Here is a 17,822-nt window from a genome sequence, read left to right as displayed (position 1 = left end):
AGGGTAGGACTCTGTAGGCAAGCGTTCCCCAAGGATAGGTAAAAGTAGTTTTGTCTTGGTCTTCAAGGGCAATCTGAATCTGATCGTATCCACTGAAGCCATCCAAGAAAGAAAAGAATTTCTTTCCTGCTAATGTATCTAATACCTGATCAATGAATGGAAGGGGAAAGTGGTCTTTATGGGTTTCTTTGTTTAATTCTCTATAATCTACACAAATCCTCCACTTTCCATTCTTCTTTGGCACCACTATTAGCGGAGAGACCCACTTGCTATCGGAGATCAGATAAATAAAGTTTACATCCAAAAATTTTTGTAATTCAGTTTTCACAATGTCTTTTAGGTGAGGGTTGAGTCTCCATTAGGGTTGGAGAATGGGTCTCGCATCCTTTTCTGTATAAATGTGGTGCGTACATAGCTGGGGATCGATTCCCTTGATGTTCGGATAATCCCATGCAAAAGCTTCCTTATATTTTCTCAGTAGTTGGACCAGCTTTTCTTCTTGTTCAGGAGTCAGATTATTATTGATGTTCAAGGTTTTTCCTAGCCTAATCTCTATAGTTTTGTTGTTTGAAATAGAGGTAGTGGGTATTGTTTGATCATGAGTGTCTTTGAGAGGATCTTCTTCTAGTTCATTTTCAAATGCTGCCTCTATCATGTGACATTATACACGGGATCTGGATTCAGCTTGGTTAATGAAGTTGTTAATAACATCATCTTCTGTTTAATCTTTAAAATCGAAGGCATCCTCTATGGTTAATGGGGATCTAATGTTTTTTGTGAGGATACAGGATGTTTGTTAGTTTTTTTTATTGTTACACTTGGTTGGGTTGGAGGGTATAGGGCTAGATTCTTGATATTACTCCCTCTAGTTATGGTCATACTGCCTTGTCGACAACCAGTGTAAGCATCAGTGCTCGCAAGCCAAGGACTGCCTAAAATTAAACGGTGTCCATCGAGTCGGTTTTTGGGGTTTATTATCAGAAAATCAGTAGGATATTCCCAGGAATCAACGGATACCATGACATCATGTAGTGTACCTTCTGGCCTAACTACTGATCAGTTAGCCAGTTCTAATAAGGTGGAGGTTGGTTCTACTGATGTAATGCCCAGTTTTTGACAAGTGGTGGTTATTAAAATATCAATTGCATCCCCTAAATTAACTAAGGCATTTGAAAAGGTTTGTCCATTGATCTGCACTGTCACTATTGGATTTCCTAGGTCTTAATATGTGAGAGGTGCTTCTCTTCCTGATAACAGATCAGATAAGGTGCCAACTACTTGAGTCATTTGTTATTCTCCTCCTTGTTTTTTGATACATAGCTCTTTGATGGTCTTTGCATATATTGGGATATCTTGGATAGCTTGGAGGAGTGGGATTTTTATGTACAAATTCTTTAGTTCTCCCAGAATATCAAAGTCAGGATGTTCTATAGAGCGCGATATGATTAATCCTTCTGGGAATGGGGGAGAAGATGTGGTTGCTTGGTCATGAGTCTGTTGTCTGGCCACATCTTCTTCTTATAATGGTTGTTCTGCGGGTAACTAATTTTCAACTTGAACATTTTTATCTCCCTCAGTTTCTATAATGCACCTAGACCTTAATTGAAGGTCATTGCACTCCCTTAGATCGATTTCTAGTTCTGGTGTTTCGATTATTTGAATGGATTGAACCGGTCTGTTATTTGGGTTCGGGTTGGGTTGGGCTGGGAGTTGCGGTCTTAAGTTGGACTGGGGATTTTGTTGTAGTGCTGGCAGTGTAGGTTGAGGGAGTGGAATGGTTCCTACTGGCTGATTCATCGGTCTTTGCCAGTTTGTCTGCCAGGCTTGACTCTGCAAAGTGGGAGGGGACCATTGTGTTGGATATGCATTTTTTTGCCAATATGGTGGAGCGTAGGGAAAATTTGGCCAATTAGATTGGCTTACTTGATTCGGCCATGGTGATGATGAAGGAAATGATTGTTGTGACCAGTTTGAGAAGGGAGGTTGATTTTGCCACATTATATTATATTGCTGAGCATGATATTACGGAGGCTGGAAAGAAGAAGATGGACTGGGGAACATACCTGATTGTCGCGGCTGCCATTGATGGCGCTGATCAAGTAGGTATACCGATTCTGTTTCTTATTTCACTTCTTTGTATATTGCTTTCAAACCAAGAAGTGAGGGGCAGTTCTCTGTAGAGTGGTCTTTTGTACAAATAGCGCAGACTTGAACTGCATCTAGTGGGCACTCTTCATAGCTGTGTTTCTTTCTGCATCTGGGACAGAATATTGCCAACTTTTTCTTTGCTTCTGCTTATTTCTATTTCTCTTGCATAATATCGAGTTGCATTGTCAGAGTCCCCAATATATCAGTTCTGAAATTCTCGAGTAAATTTCCAATTTCTACGCGGGTTACTCCTTCTCTAGAGATCTTGTTGTCCCTTGTGAACCTATCATGTTCCGCTGGTTTTAGCCTTGTGCTGCCTCGTGAGCTCCTGATACATAAATCAATAATGTCAGTAAAATTTTCTAGATAAATACCTCCTTTTCCCATAATATTTAGTGTTTCAACCCATTGTTCCTTCATGCCTTTAATCAATGTTGTTTTTAATACATTTTCAGGTAAGGGTAATGATGCATAAGGAGATCTTTGAAGATTATACTAAAAAATTTCAACATATTCTTCTAATGTCTCATTAGGTCTAACTACCATCTGAAATATTTCATCCTTTAAATCTCTAGACGTACAATAATCCTGATATTTCTTCAGGAAAGCACCTTTCATCTGATCCCAGTTGTGTATAACACCTCCACCTAACCCCATAAACCATCGTAAAGCAGCCCCTTTTAATGTAGAGGGAAATAGTTTCAGCTTTTGGGGATTGGTGGTATAGTTGTACCCCCTGCACAGCACATCGAATTTGAACAAAAATGTGTCTGGATCTTCCGATGTTAGGCCATGGAATGTAGGGATGTGCTGGAGAGGAATGGCCTTCATAGGTGCATTAACTGCAGTATCTACAATTGGATATTGCAGTGTGGAGGTTTGGGGGGTTTGTTGGTTCTGAGCCATTTGGTCAAATATGTGTCAATAACCTTCTGGGATTTCTAGGAGGGTATTCCTAGGCCGGCTAGAAGGAGCAGGAATGACCTTAACATGAGTGGCCTTAACAACACTTCCTTTTTCTGGGATGATGAGAGTTCCTTGTTGAACTAATGTCCAGAGGGATTTTAGCTCTTGAGGTTCTTCAGCTTCGTTTTGGATGATTGTTACAGCTCTTCCCTTATCTCGGCTGCTTAATGGCTGAACTATTCCACGAGGAGATCTTGGTTCTTCAGTTTCCCCTGTTTCTCCTCTTCCCTCACAAAGATTATTAAGGTTCCATTCTTGTAATGATTTTGGGCTAGAATTCTCAAATTCTTGAAAGTATTACTCCTCTGTTTGGTTGTGCACCTCAGCAAAGGCTATAGATGGCGATCCTGTGGCTTCAAGGGAACTAGTAGGTTGTCTAGAAGCAACTTTTCTAGGTCCTACAGAAGGCTGATATTCCGCTTTTTTAAGGATTTTGTCTATAAAGGTCGATCGGCCAAGGGTCACCGACCCCTTAGCTTTATCAAGCTTGGGTAGTGGTTTAAGATTCTTTTTAGGCTTTTTCTGCTTAGTCATGCACACAAATCAAATGCTTATTTCTACCCAAAATAACAACAAATCTGCAAGAAAGCGGGCGGGGGAGTAGGGCTATTACATGCTCCATACAGAGGTTCTTACCTTCCGTTTTTAAAACCCAATTCGCTCCTAGCAGGTACTTACACTACTCTCTAAAGGAAACAAATGGGTACACTCTTCCCCAGAAACGTCACCAAAATGTTGAGTAGTAAAATGGGTCTTTTTAACCTCTATTCACCCTACATTAATTATCAATCCAGGTACGCTTTGTTATCTCAAGAGTGTACTCAGTCTGAGGCAGTCACTTGTCAAGAGTAATGCTAGTAGTATAGTTCTTTTACAAAAGTAAACAAATGTTGGAAACAAACTCTAAATGTAATGGCAAGAAACTTAAATGCTTTGTAACTAGATCATTCACTTAAGAAACTACAACAATCATCAGTCAAGGATGCAGTAATGATAACTCTTTCCTTTGTAAATTGATGCAAATGAAAATCAATCAAAGAGAAGGTCTCCAATATGGGAACTAGACAACAATAGTCAATGTTCTCTACAGTTGCAGATCGTTTTGTTCACACCAAAGAAAATACTTTATATGACAATTCAATTAACAGAAAAAGGAATAGCAACTAATCTATTGAAAAGATCAAACAACAAAGCTTAACCTACAGGAATGAATTAGGCAGCAATCGTAACTGAAAGGAATTGAATAGCAATCTTGAACTAGTAAATGAATTGAACAGCAATCCAAGAATGGAACGGAAAGCTTAAGTAAGTCTACGAAATATTGAACAGCGAACTAAATCAAATGTAAACACACAGCGAATCTAGAATGATGGAATCAGTAATCTAAGTTTAGCATAATAAGTATTAACCACGGTTATAAGGGAACAAAGATTGCGATGATAATGGAACAGTAATCCAAATGAACAACAATCACAATTATAGGTAAACCATAGCTAAATGAACAAAAATACCAATCTATAAATGAACAGAAATGTTACTCTGTAAATGAATAGTAATGTCAATCTGTAAATGCACGGCAATGTCAATCTGTAAATCAATGGCAATATCAATCTGCAAATGAACAACAATATCTGAGGTAGACAATGGGATATGATTTTAGAATGAATAACATAACATTTTCAGTTGCAAATAATAATCTCGCTATTCAAATACGAATTCAATATAACAGAGCAAGTAAATGAAATGCCAAGGAACAACAGATTACTAAATAAAGCAAGTAAAGGAAATCAAACCACACACAACTTGTAATAGGAAAATAATGATACAGAAAGCAAGTGATCCACTAGGGTTGAGACCTTAGCCACCAAGGATGCACTACTACGGTTACTCCAGAAGCATATAATCGAACATCAATGAAGTTTATGAATTGATCATAAAAACAGAGTTACAGTGATCACTCTTTAAAGAGAGTCGATGAGCAAAGTTTGGAAATCAATAGCAAATTCTATAAATCAATAATAATCCATCGCTTTATAGTGGCCAGGTGGAAATACCAAAAATAAAGATATCCTTAAGGTAGAGATCCCTCAGGATCGAAGGATCTTGAGGGATTTGCCATATCTTTAATCTTCAGTTATCTTTTTATCCTCTTGCGCTGATATGGTGTTTCTTCTTCCTTTTCCTGGCTCATGCGCTCTGATCTCGATTTTCTCGTCTGGATGCGGTTCCCTATCAAAGGGACAACAGTTGGTTTTTCCTTGTCTTTTCCTCTAAAATGGCAATCTTCCATTTTCTCCATTTTCTGCATATAAAAAGGCAATAATTAGTCATTTTATGTTAATCACAAATCCCCTTAACTTTATCATAATCCTTTATCATATACCCATCTTAGAATGTAAAGAAGTTATGAATTAAAGGAAAAGATAAAGAAATAATGGGCAATTACATACCTTTTCTAATGCTCAACAAGGCGTATCTGAAATTTGCAAAGAATGGGGACTATTAGGACGATGCGATAGTAGACAAGGTCATTGAGCTCCTCTGCAAATATCAAGATTTGTTCCCCATGAAGTTTTATGATTTGAATGGAATCATAGGAGACCTGGGTGTCATGAAGATCACCCTGAAACTAGACACGAAACCTGTAAAACAAAGACCTTATCGCCTTAATTCAAAGTATAAGGAAAGGTTCCATGCTGAGTTAGATAAGATGCTCGTGGCAGGAATTATTGAACTAGTAGAAGAATCTAATTGGGTAAGCCCGATAGTGGTTCAAGAAAAAAAACATAAAGAAGAAATAAGGATATGCGTGGATCTCTGGAAGTTGAATGATGCATACGTGCATGATCCTTTCCTGACCCTATTCATTGACGAGGTCCAGGATAATGTAGGCAGCCAAGAAGCAGACTCTTTCACTGATGGGTTCTCTGGGTACCATTAGATCAAAATCGCGCCTGAGGATAGAAGCAAGACAACCTTCGCGACTGAATGGGGATGTTTTCAGTATACCGTAATGTCTTTTGGGTTGAAGAATGCACCAACATTATTTTTACATGTAGTCATTGCGACATTCAAAGACTTCATTCATAAATTTCTGGAGGTATACTTCGACGATTGGACAATGTTTAGGTTGGTCAAGCACCATGTGGCAAGTCTGCGCTTGATGCTAGATACCTCTCGGAGATACCAGATCGTTCTCAATCTAAAGAAGTGTCTGTTTTGTGTCCCTTTCGTGATCCTGTTGGGTCATGTGGTATGCAGACAAGGATTGATGGTGGACCCCGTGAAGATTGTGGTGATAATCAACTTAGAGGAGTCAAGGAATGTGAAACAGTTGAGCGCAACCCTAGGGCATACCAGATACTATGGGAAGTTCATCAAGAGCTATGCCCAGATCATCGTGCCTATGGAGAAATTGTTGAAAAAGGATGCTACGTTCTGTTGGAATGATGAATGCCAGAAGCGCTTGGGCGTGCTGAAAGATAAAATGGTCACCGCACCAATCCTAGTCTTCTCGAACTAGAAGAAGGAATTTCATGTGCACATGGACGCATCATGTGTTGTGCTGGGGGTCGTGCTGAAACAAGCTGGCGAGGGAGAATTTGACCATCCTATAGCATTCGCGAGTAGGAAGTTGTCCAAGGCTGAGAAGAACTATTCCACCACAGAGCGCGAAGGACTAGCCATGGTGTACGCATTCCAAAAGTTTAGGTGTTATTCGCTGGGTGGACATTTTAAGATGTATACAGATCATTATGCATTGAAATACCTGGTCAATAAGCCTATGTTGGGGGGGGGAGATCTGTAGATGGTTGTTTTTGTTCCAAGAGTACGACTTTGAAGTTATTGTGATGCTAGGATGACTGAATGCGAAACCTGATCATCTGTCATGCATTGAAATGGGAGAGGGACCTACTAATTTGGAGGAGGGGCTACCTAACATGCAGCTCTTTGCGGTGTGCGTCATGGACAATCACTTCAAAGATATCATACATTTCCTGACAACGGGAAATACTCCAGAAGGGTATGCAAGCCTGCAGAGGAAGGAGCTAGTGGTGCACGCGACAGACTTATCCGTCATTGCAGGGCACTTGTACAAAATGGGGGCAAATGAAATATTGCGACATTATGTACCTGACTTTGAACAAATCAGCATTCTTTTGGAGACTCATGGAGGAGCTGTAGGAGGACATTATGCAGGGAAAGCAACAATGCAGAAGGTTCTAGGTGTTGGGTTGCAGTGGCCAACCCTGCATAAGGATTTGAAAGCATATTGTAGGGCATGTGATGTGTGTCAAAGGATTAGCAGGCCATCACGAAGGGATGAACTACCTCTGATGTCGTAGGTGACATTACAACCATTCGAGAAATGGTCGATTGACTTTGTGGGTCCAATTCAGCCTCAAGGAAAGAAGACTGGTGCGCAGTACATCATCACCACAACTGAGTACTTAATGTGGTGGGCAGAGGCCCAGCCTGTGAAGGACTATATTGGTGCGATAGCAACAAAGTTTATTTTTGAATATCTACTGACAAGATTTGGTTGTCCAAAGGTCTTGATGAGTGATCGCGGTATGCACTTTCTTAACGAAACAATCACCGCGTTGACAGAAGAATTTCAGGTGTATCATCATAAAAGTGCGCCTTATCATCTGTAGGTCAATGGGATAGTGGAAGCATTCAATAAGAAACTAGAGAGCGCGCTAACAAAGGTTTGAAATTCTCAGTGAAATTACTGGGATGTGCGTGTACTCGCGGTGCTATGGGCTTACAAAACGACTTGCAAGAAGCTAACTGGGAAAACACCTTTAAGACTCGTGTATGGCATAGAAGTTGTGATGCCAATGGAATACATCGTATCTAGTATGCGCATAACGTCACTCACAGGAACGGTGGACTGGAGAGCCCTGGAAGAGAGGCTTGCGCAACTAGAAGAGCTTGAGGAGGACCAATTTCTAGCTAGATTTCATCAACAAGTTCAAAAGGAGCACGAAAAGGCATGGCATTATCAGCACATCAAACTATGCACCTTTAAGGTAAATGACCTGGTCTTGTTATATGACAGTAAATTTGATAAATTTCAAGGGAAATTTCGAATGCACTGGCTAGGGCCATATGTCATCAAGGAGATTATCGATGGTGTAGAGTTCAGCTGGTTAAATTGGATGGATAACCCTTCCCAAGGAAGGTGAATGGCAGCCAATTGAAGCCATACACCGGTGATCCATCTAGGTGACTATATGAGGGAAGCACAGTCTTAGCGCTCTAGACAACTAAAAGGAGGCACATGACTATAAACTACACTGCCCAGGTTAGAGATCTACGTGACGAGAGAATTGCGTGGAACAAGGGAATGTCACATAGTCCACAACAGTGTGCAAAGAGTTGCACTACCAAGTGTTATATACCTAGGGGGGGATAATATGGGGTACCAAGGGAGGTACCCAAGGTAATAATGTAATAATGGGATGGGCCATAGTAATAAATAAGGTGGTTAACCCATATCATGTAAGGGACCACAAGTAGTTAATAATAATGTAATGGGCCCATGGTATTAGTTTGATGGTATGAGGGAACCATGGTAATGATCCATGGTATTGTATGTATGAGGCCTATATAGAGGCTAGAGACTCCACATGGGAGAGAGTCAAGGATTATTGTATGAACAGGCATATGGCTTGTGGAGTGTTCTCCTTCCTTAAGGAGTGAATGTATGGTGTTGCCCTACTTTAAGGGTTTGATCAATAAAGAATCATTTCATATTATTTATGGGTTTATTTGCATTATCTTATATTTTTATATCAGATCTATAATATTTCTGGGTTAGATCTATAAAAAGTGGTATCATAGCTATAAAAAGTGGTATCAGAGCTATAACAAGTGGTATCAGAGCTACAACAAGTGGTATCGGAGCACTTTCTTGGGCACAAGGGGAGATTTTTTTTTTATTTTTTGCAGGATTTCGGGGGCGGCGAGTTTTCATATCAGATCTGTATGTTTTGGTGAAAGATCTACAAAATATAATTGTAGATATGTATGCTTTGTGAAAAAATAGCCGATTTCAAAAAAAAATTGGTTGAATCGGAGTCAGGATGAAGGAGATATCGCTGATCTAAAAATCAGTGGGGTTGCAGACAATTTTTCAGGGTAGCAAGTTTGCGGTGCAGATCTGGACGTCCTGGTACACGATCTACAAAATATAATTGTAGATCTGGATTCTATGCGAAAAATACCCGATTTCAAAAAACAAATCGGTCGAATCAGAGTCCGGATGAGGGAGATATCGCTGATTTAAAATAAACCTTTTTTGCATAAATTTTGGTGACGGTGGGAGAGTTGCAGCGCAGATCTAAAATTCCAGTGCCTGGATCAAGATTTTTATCACATGGGTAGATGCAGAAGGGTTGTTCCATTTCTGAAAACAGGTCATAATAGGGATTCTGAGCAATATTGACTAAACTGTGACAATTTCAAATTTTCGTCAAGTGAGTGATTTTTTTTCCAAACCCTCTTCATGGCTTCTAGCAAGGTTTTATTGTTTACAGGAAAAGATGATGGTCCTACTATTGAAGGATACATAAAATAATACAAGAGGTTATTTAAAAACAATTGGAAATGGGTGGCAATCGGTAATTTTGAAGGTGAGGCAACCGCATGGTGGGGATTACTTAACCAAAAGAAGTGTTTCAACATGCCCGATGAAGCATTTGAAAAATTACTTTTAGACAGATGGTCTCATGCCAGAAAACAAGATAAGAAAAACATGTGGGGTTATTTCCTATTGGTATATCTTTATTACAGGTTCATGGATTGATTCAAAAGGAGAAGATCATGGTTTCTATAAATCCTAGTTGCAAGCATAATTTTATCAATGTTAATTTGGCAAAAAGATTGCAAGTTCCAGCAAAACACATTGAAAACACACAATTGGATGATGAGGATGTTCAAGTGTACAAGGATTTGAAGATTTCTATGGATAAGTATGTGTTGCATGGTGATTTTTATACTGCAGAGATGGATAATATGGATGTTGTTTTGGGATACCCTTGGATGGAACTAGTGGGTACTATCAATATTAATGTACAGAAGAAATTCTTGAAGCTCTAGTATAAAAAGAAGAAAATTACATTACATGATATTTCCATTAATAAACAGGTAGAGTGAAAGGAGGCTGAAGCAAAAGGTGTTCCAGGGTCTGACATATTAGATGATGAGCCAGTGATGATAGACAAGCAAACACAAACAGGCGGAAGCAGAAAAGGTTACAGGTGTTGATACATCAGAGGAGGGCTCAGTGGTGGAAGTCATATTGGAAAAGAAGACACCACAACAGGCACCACAGCAGGGTGAATTAAAGAAAAAGACACAGTGGGTTAAAACTTCAACATATCATCACCCACATCACCCCGCAAGAAAACAACTAACAAGATGGCAACCAATTAGTCACAAGGACAACAACCCCCGTATGACGGATAGCGAGGAGCGACGATCCACCTACTACACACAGAAGAGCTACCACGGTCAACTTCCATCTCAAGCGAGAGAGGCACCAACAAGATCGAGGGTTCACCTTTCTCTTGGATGGCTAGATTCACGTTCATGGTACCAGTGGACTACTCTTTTGAGTAGATCTTATTATTTGTGTTCTTCCCATGTTTCGGGGACGAAACATGCAAAGGGGGGTGGAATGTTATATACCTAGGGGGGATAATATGGGGTACCAAGGGAGGTACCCAAGGTAATAATGTAATAATGGGATGGGCCATAGTAATAAATAAGGTGGTTAACCCATATCATGTAAGGGACCACAAGTAGCTAATAATAATGTAATGGGCCCATGGTATTAGTTTGATGGTATGAGGGAACCATGGTAATGATCCATTGTATTGTATGTATGAGGCCTATATAGAGGCTAGAGACTCCACATGGAGAGATAGTCAAGGATTATTGTATGAACAGGCATATGGCTTGTGGAGTGCTCTCCTTCCTTAAGGAGTGAATGTATGGTGTTGCCCTACCTTAAGGGTTTGATCAATAAAGAAACATTTCTATCTATTTCTATCTTGTTATTTCTTGGGTTATTTCTAATATCATATATTTCTGGGTTAGATCTATAACAAGTGGTATCAGAGCTATAACAAGTGGTATCAGAGCTACAACACCAAGGGAGCAGAGCAACCAGAAAGTGACCGTTAAAATCACTGTTCATGATTTGACGATGAAAAAAATGGCCAAATGGAGTGGGGGATCGGCATTTAAGTCATAATTTATGGGTAAGATCTTTGAAAATATGCCACCAATCTAGCATTAATGAACCAATTTTGGGGGAAACGGTGAAATTTGAACTCAAAATGGCCTATAAATTACATAAGGCCGCCTAGCGGAAAACACTTTGCATATTGAGAAACTGTGAGTTGTGCATGAACTGTGAATTTTTTGAAGAGCTACTTGATTGCCCAATTTTCAATCCATTTCTGGAAACTATCCACAAAATCATCTGTGAAATTATTCTAAGAGTAGCAGCCATGGACGTTGAAGCAATGAAAGTCGAGGGAGTTGTTCCAGAGGTCGGTATGGCAGCAGAAGGAGATGCCCTAGAGGTACCGCCTGCAAAGACACCGGCTAAAGTACTAAAGTCTCCACGGTTTCCTAGACCAAGGCCTACCCTGACCAAGGAGCGTCCCAAGAACAAGAAGGGAAAGCAGGCCGCAACACCACAGCCGACGCACACATCTCCAAGAAAACACCCACAGAAGTATACGCCCACTGCACAGGAAAAGGGCAAGATGATTAACCTGGAGCCGGAAGAAAAAGAGATTGAGGATATCCCAATGGATGATGAGGATGTTGGGGTAGAAATGGAGGATGTCGAAATTGAGGGGTCTGACCCCATCACTAAGTTTCCTGAGTATGTTCCTCCATGCAGGGGCAAGACCAAGGTGCCCAAAGACATTGATGAAGGTAAGGTCACCCTACACACACCCCTCTTACCGGACCAAATTATGTTTGAAGGAACACACTTGGGGTGTGTCCCCTTTTTGAAATTAGAATACTGGGATTTAGCGGACACAAAGCGGTTTCCTCATCTAGCAACGGACCAACTCATGCACCATGTGTTCCACAAAACCACTAGAGTAACCGCGTTGGAGCCGCGGAACTGGATGAGAGGCATGGACAAGGCAGGACTACTCAACCTACTATGGGTACCACATTACAACTGCACACCCATCATAGTGGTGGTAATCAAGCATCTTTTGTGCTTGGTACACGATGGGTGTCTATGGCTGGAGGAGCTGATAGCCATCATTGATATGCTAATCCATAGGATCACGCGGCTGTCATACACAGGAGAAAATCTGGCAATGGCGTTTGGCGGGAAGGCTCGCGAGCATGCCCTCACAGAGGGCATGAAGGAAAAGTTCAAGTTAGTAAAGAATCCATGTGGTTACACCATTTCGAGTATTTTTGACCCTGCAGTCGAAGTGGCGATGCAACTCTTAGCATGGAAGGTCATGCGGAAGTGTCGCGCAGATGAAGTGTCAGCACCAGTCGTAGCTTTGGAGGCCCAATGCATGGAGGGATTTCAATTTAATTAGGCACACTACCTCTGCGGTGAGTTCCTTGCAAACTGCCGTGAGGCGCAGGATCTCAGGAACCCACTTCACTATGCATGGCTCTTGCTGTCTATAGTGCTGGTAGCATGGGAGCTACCTGAAGACAGTCAGTTTCCTCTGGTCGCTCCAGACCTACCAGAGGCAGTGAAGTACGCTTCGTTGTGGGTGAATAAGGATCCTCAAAGGATGAAGGACAGCAGTGTCTTTAAGATCTTGATGGAGATGAACATGCATATGGCCATCAACCGCAAGCCATGGTTGTCACCTACCAATTTTGACAGATTGCAGGAGTACATGGAATTCAAGGCTGACTTCCACCATGTCTCAATACGGGCATGAAAGGACCCTGAGCAGAAGTGGCACGAATTTCCCTATTTGGCAATAAATGTTGGCTTGTTGGGGCCTGACCCAAGTTCAGAGTTAATTATCCAAAAAAATCCCTACACTACTGGCCCTTTCGGCATCAGCCCGCAGTGCATAGAGTGAAGTCTCACCCGAAGCAGTATGGGGGGATGCTGGAACCAAGTTTTTGCACCCTTGAGACGTCTGAGGGGTCGACTTAGTCCAACTATGCCTACCTTCACGCAAGTTACTTCGCGCACTGTTCTGACATGTGATACCTTCGCGATTTGCTATAATTGTCCTTCGCGATTTGTTATAATTGTCCTTCGCGTAGCCCTAACCAGGGGGTTGAGGTGATTTCGCACTGCTATGGCAGTGATCTTCACTATTTCCCCAAGTTAAACCATGTATCTTAATTATCCTCTTATAGATGTTAGTCAACTTCGCATAACCAGATACTTTAACTCATATTCACTTAATCTACACAGTTATATATGTTTGTGCACCATATAGACAAAAGAAATGAAATTTATACCCAATATATTTGATACAGAAAACAGGAAATAAATAAACATAATTGAGGTAAAACTTCTCTTTATTTATGCTTCAACAGTTACAGAATCGACTCGCCTTGCGCACTTAGTTGTGGGCTACTAGGCCTCTGCGCACTCAGCTACAGAGCCTTCTCCTACTCTACGACCCAAAGAATTGACCATACCCTTAGATCTTCCGCTATGCTTCTATTCCATCATCATTCCTTGACTTATATTTTCTGATTTACAACTTAGAGCCTCGCTCTATTTATACAATTCCATGGTCTACGAACCATGGGTAGATCTCTAAAGCTGACATTACATTACAAAATTGAGGGCGGATAACCCTATGACTCATTTACAACTTCGCACTCTACGCCCACAAAATGTGAAGTCTTTATATCAGATTTACAATTTTTATCCAAAATCTGGGCTTTAAGCCCCAAAACTTTCCTTTGGGGATCTCCCACCCAACAGGCCCTCAACACAAACATCATGACTCTCCATTGAGTCACTCTGTCGATGCGGAGATCTTCGCACGGAGACCTCCCAACTCTGCCTGGATTGTTGCAACATCGGCAACGCATTGAGCAGCTTCCTGCTGCACTTCTTGTACGCGTTGTTCAGAGACTGTTGTAGCTTAATTGTTGCCCTACACCTGTTCCTGCATTCCCTACATCTGCGCAAGCTTGGCTTCAATCGAGGTTGTAATGACAAATGCCTCATTGATCCATGGTTGTACGCGCGCCTTCAAGACAGCTTCCTTATGTCGCACAACGTCTACCTACTCCTTGAGCGTTTTTGCATGTTGCATTCACACAAGCCTCTGTGTAAGGGCCACTGTCTCTGCAGCCCCTTTTATTTCATCGTACTCTTTCTGCAGCTTGCACGCCTCTGTTTCTAAGCGTCGTATGTTAGGGTCCTCCTATAGAGTGGTGAGGACCTCGAACGACTCTTCAAATAGTTTGGTGCAATCCTTCAATGCACTACTGATCTCCACTATTCCTATTGTAATGGCGCTTGCGCACACCTCAAGCAAAGTTGATTTTTGTGCCTTCAATTGCATCTCAGCTACTGAAGGTTCAGCTCTAGCTGAACCTTAGCCATTTCTTCTTTCGTCTTGCGCACCCTTGCTGCTAGTCTCCGGATGTGCGCCTCCACTGGTTCTTCTGTTGGGATGGCTAACTCAAGGACCATCTGGAAGGCTTCCTCAACCACCTACACTAGTTGTTGGTTCTGTGTCATGACCTTGTTGCGCTACAGGCTCAATTGTTCAATATTAATCTGTTGCTCGCTCATCACCTGGAGCATGCGGCCCTCTCTGGCCCGCAATTCTACAGTCACTCCATCCTATAGAACATAGAGTGTCTCCCGAGGGAGCACAACCATGTTTATCCCAACTACCTTTAGCGCACTGACCATAGGCATTTCAGCGTCATTTTCTATAACAAGTGTGCCCTCTGGTAGCACTAGAGTGTTGGTCATGCAAGCGTGCATCATTTCCTCAATCATGGCCATGCCTACTGTGAGGCTACTCGACAGAGTACCAGTCTAAGGAGTGCGCACCTGCAACTCCTTTATCTATGTCTAGACGACCCCTAACACCATCTGGTTTTCCTCTGCAAACTATTGGAGGGCCTCCGTAGTGACGTCCCGCACCGTCTCCCCTATGTCAGGGAGATCCCCCTCAGTGAGGGTGATCGGGTCGAAAGAATTCTTGGAGGCTTTCGACTTCTTCCACGGCCCCACCTACTCTCTCGGGCACTGTCGCTTCAGCTATGTGGACAATGTCTATGGGTCCATGCCACCTTCCTCTATTTCTATCTCTTGTTCAGGAAAAGGCGACTTCTGGGCTTTGCGCTCCTTCTTTGTTGCCTTCTGTTGTTCTTCTGCTGCCTTCACAGTGTCTCGTGCCTCGTGGGCCTTTGCTACTACTGCTTCGTTCCTTCTCTTCTCTACCAACTACGCCATTTTTATTTTTTCCTTCTCCTTCTTCCTCTACTAGTGGACTTCTCTGATTCCACGGCAGAACTGGTTGGAGCGTGCCACTCCAGCAGCCATGATTCAAGCACAGGAATATGACATAGTCTGTGGCCAAGTAAGGGAGCTTATTCCATTTCTTTGTGGGGTCCTTGTGCACCCTGATATACACATGATGGAATTCTTCCTTGAACTCCACGAAGCTCTGCAGACTGTTATAGACAGTGGGCGATAACCGTGGTTTGAAGTTAATCCCCATTCTAATATTCATCTCCATGAACACCCAGAATATCTTGTTGTCTCTGATCCTTTACATGTCTTTAGTTGCCCACATTGAAGCGTACTATATTTCCTCTAGAAGATCATGCGCAATTGTTAGTAACTGGCTGTCCTCGGGAAATTCCCAAGCCACCAACACTATGGATAGTAGAATCCATGCATAGTGGAAAGTCTTCCCCTGCTCCTGTGCCTTGCAGTAGTTTTCCTAGAACTCCCTGCACAAGTAATCCACCCAGTTAAAATAGACCCCCTCTACGCACTACGCGGCAGGTGCAACCACCGATGTAGGCACCTCATTCGCGCGACACTTCTGCATAACTTTCCTATCCAATATCTGTGTCACGACTTTGACTGCAGCATTATTGATACTGGAGATCGCGTACCCTCTCTTTTTCTTCTCTCGCTTGAACTTCTTCTTCATGGCCTCCGCAATGGCCAAATCACCACTTTTACCTTCGGATATGTTCATTGGATCCTCCCCTTTACAAGGGATCCGAGTAATTCTTTGAATCAGATGATCCGTGATGGGGATGGTCTCCTCCAGCCAAAAACACCCATCATGCACCAGGCAGAGCAGCTGCCTGATGACAAAGATAGTCATTGGGGCGCAATGGTAATGCGTCACCTAGAGCAGGTTTAACAATCCTTCTTTCTCTACTCCTCACAACCACTTGTGACTCTATGACTCTATGACTCCCGCCGCTGTATTTTTCTTCGGCCGCATTTGCTGCATGGTTGCCAAATGTGGGAATTTCTCGTGGTCCGCAAGATCCCAGTCTTAAAATTTTAGAACCGACACCCATCCCAAGTGCACTCCATCAAAAACGATATCATCGAGTAGCATCAGAGTCTGTAGAGAGCTCTTTCTCTCATCTAGGTCCTTGGGCATCCTTGCTTTCCCCTTCCGTGGAGGAACATACGTGGGAAACCTGGTCAGAGGGTTCACACCCTGGGTTTCTTCCTCCATTTCTTTGTCCTCCTCCTCTACCAGGATTTCTTCAAATTCTTCTTCCTCATCATCGGCTTCCAAATTGATCACCTTCCCCTTTTCTTCCATGGTAAGTTTAGTTATCACCAGGTTTGTAGGGGACATGCGCATCGAAACCATAGGCGGCTTATATTTCTTGGGTCTCAGTGTGCACGACGATTTAGGGATTTATGCGACTATCCCGGTGCTTTCTGGGACATCTCTTATCATCATGGCTTGCATAGCCTCTTCAGCAATCATCTCTCTGATATCCATGGCTTCTTCAGACGCTACCATATTGCGGCTCCACAAATCTCTCAACGGCTCAGGTAAGTGCTCAAACAACGCCTTCGACTTCAAAAGATCAAATAGATCTGGGTTCATAAATCTTTGTGTGCTCTATAGCTCAATTCTCAAATGGCCAAGTTTTGTTTGCTGGGCAGCACTCTACAATTTATAGCACCTTTTGAATTCAAATTCGACTGTTCCCCCAAAATTCAGTCCATTAATGCTCCTTTGGCAGCAGATTTTCCCAAATCTAGCCCATAAAGTTTGCCTTAAATGCCTACCACCCACTCCATTTGGTCTCAAACCAAGCATCACATCATGAATAGTGACCATAATGGTCACTTTCCAACCAACCAGCATGGCAGCGCAGCTAACCTTGCACTATCGCGGACCCTGTGACACCTCGCTACTTCGCGTAGTCTTAACATCGTGCAGCTCTCAGGAAAAGTAGTTTATAGTCCCGCACCTCCTTTCAGCTACTTGGAGTGCTAATACTGTGCTTCCTGCAGCTAGTCAGATGGTTGGGTCACCTGTGTATAGCTTCAAACGACTGCAATTTACTTTTCCTGGGAAGAGTTTGCCATTCAGTTTTACCAACTGCACCATGCCACCATCTGTGATCTCCTTAATAACATATGGTCCCAACCAATGCATTCTAAGCTTCCCTGGGGATTGACCAAACTTACTATCATATAGCAACACCAA

This window comes from Pinus tabuliformis, chromosome 1_2, assembly GCF_031772625.1.
Source record: "Pinus tabuliformis cultivar Carrire ecotype Pingquan chromosome 1_2, CPIR1, whole genome shotgun sequence".
Taxonomy (NCBI): domain Eukaryota; kingdom Viridiplantae; phylum Streptophyta; class Pinopsida; order Pinales; family Pinaceae; genus Pinus; species Pinus tabuliformis.
This window is presented reverse-complemented; position numbering follows the sequence as displayed.